Source organism: Cucurbita maxima, unplaced genomic scaffold (genome assembly GCF_002738345.1).
Source record: "Cucurbita maxima cultivar Rimu unplaced genomic scaffold, Cmax_1.0 Cma_Scf02830, whole genome shotgun sequence".
NCBI lineage: Eukaryota > Viridiplantae > Streptophyta > Magnoliopsida > Cucurbitales > Cucurbitaceae > Cucurbita > Cucurbita maxima.
The window spans coordinates 12-2,123 of NW_019274846.1; the positions used below are offsets into that span (position 1 = coordinate 12).

At 38.9% G+C, this 2,112-nt stretch overlaps 3 non-coding genes across 3 annotated transcripts; all 3 read right to left on the reverse strand.

Moving 5' to 3' along the window:
• Positions 1-416: 416 nt before the first annotated feature.
• Positions 417-488, reverse strand: TRNAW-CCA. Its single transcript has one exon. It is a non-coding gene; the product is annotated as a tRNA-Trp (tRNA).
• Positions 489-814: 326 nt separating this feature from the next.
• TRNAW-CCA lies at positions 815-886 on the reverse strand. Its single transcript has one exon. It is a non-coding gene; the product is annotated as a tRNA-Trp (tRNA).
• A 342-nt stretch (positions 887-1,228) lies between these two features.
• On the reverse strand, positions 1,229-1,300 carry TRNAW-CCA. The gene has a single exon. It is a non-coding gene; the product is annotated as a tRNA-Trp (tRNA).
• Positions 1,301-2,112: the final 812 nt, after the last annotated feature.

Genomic DNA, 2,112 nt, shown 5'->3' on the forward strand with positions numbered 1-2,112 from the left:
TTAATCCAATTTGGAATTTCGAGGCGTGAAATATAGGTCTCAATTCAAAACTATATTTTTAACGCATAGTTTTGTCTAAAGGTTTCCAAAAATAAGTTGATGAATGCACAAACAAAAAGTGAATTGAACACGCAACCTTCTAATGTGGAGTCAAACTCGCTATTACCAAAGTCTATGAATAGAATGAACCCTTCACCTAGAGTCAAGTTTCATACGTATATATGTTGATGCATGCACAAACAAACTATAGAACATGAATCTCGAACAAGCAACCTTCTGATCTAGAGTTAGACGCATTACCATTGCGATCCCTTCACCTGGAGTCTAGAGTGTTCTCATGGTGCGTAGAATAAGAATAAAATAAAATATTTATTAATTCATTGATCACAAGTTTCTTCCAGACAAACTATAGAACATGAACCCGACGTGAATCGAACACGCAACCTTCTGATCTGGAGTCAGACGCGCTACCATTGCGCCACGGATCCCATAATTATGTAGTTTACCAAAGTCTATGAATAGAATGAATCCTTCACCTAGAGCCAGTGTTGATGAATGCACAAACAAACTATAGAACATGAACCCGATATGAATCAAACACGCAACCTTCTGATCTGGAGTCAGATGCACTACCATTGCGCCACGGATCCCATAATTATATAATTTACCAATGTCTATGAATAGCAAGGACCCTTCACCTAGAGCCTAGAGTGTTCTCATAGTGCGTGGAATAAGAATAAAATAAAATATTTATTAATTCATTGATCACAAGTTTCTTCCATAAATACTACATTATTGAATGCAGAGACAAACATGAACCCGACGTGAATCGAACACGCAACCTTTTGATCTGGAGTCAGACGCGCTACCATTGCGCCACGGATCCCATAATTATATAGTTTACCAAAGTCTATGAATAGAATGAATCCTTCACCTAGAGCCAGGTATCATACATAAATATGTTGATGAATGCACAAACAAACTATAGAACATGAACCCGATATGAATCAAACACGCAACCTTCTGATCTGGAGTCAGATGCACTACCATTGCGCCACGGATCCCATAATTATATAATTTACCAATGTCTATGAATAGCAAGGACCCTTCACCTAGAGCCTAGAGTGTTCTCATGGTGCGTGGAATAAGAATAAAATAAAATATTTATTAATTCATTGATCACAAGTTTCTTCCATAAATACTACATTATTGAATGCAGAGACAAACATGAACCCGACGTGAATCGAACACGCAACCTTTTGATCTGGAGTCAGACGCGCTACCATTGCGCCACGGATCCCATAATTATATAGTTTACCAAAGTCTATGAATAGAATGAATCCTTCACCTAGAGCCAGGTATCATACATAAATATGTTGATGAATGCACAAACAAACTATAGAACATGAACCCGATATGAATCAAACACGCAACCTTCTGATCTGGAGTCAGATGCACTACCATTGCGCCACGGATCCCATAATTATATAATTTACCAATGTTTATGAATAGCAAGGACCCTTCACCTAGAGCCTAGAGTGTTCTCATGGTGCGTGGAATAAGAATAAAATAAAATACTTATTAATTCATTGATCAAAGTTTCATCCATAAATACATTGATGAATACACAAACAAACTATAGAACATGAACCCGATGTGAATCGTACACTAGGGGTGTACACCCAACCCGAAAACCCGAGAACCCAACCCGAAATATAAGGGTTGGGTTGGGTTGTGTTGGATTTCGGTTTTGGGTTGGGTCCATTTTTTTTAACCCAATCTGATTTGGGTTGGGTTCGGGCACCAAAAGAAATGATTGGGTCAACCCGACCCAACCCAAAAATATTAAAAAAAATTAAAGCCCAATCTACAATCTTCTCTCGTCTTTGACCAAAGCCCAAACCCAAGCCCAAACATAACACTTCAAAACCCAATAATTACTCCATTAGTGAAAGATATTTCTCTCCCTCCCTCTCTACTATCTGCTCTAGGCACACCCCCCTCTGCTCTCTACATCCTTTAGCTTGAGGAAATGCCTCTCTCTTTGCTCTCTGCTTCCTTTAATTTGAGGGAAATGTCTCCCTCTATGCGTCTGCATCGTTCGAGAGGGAA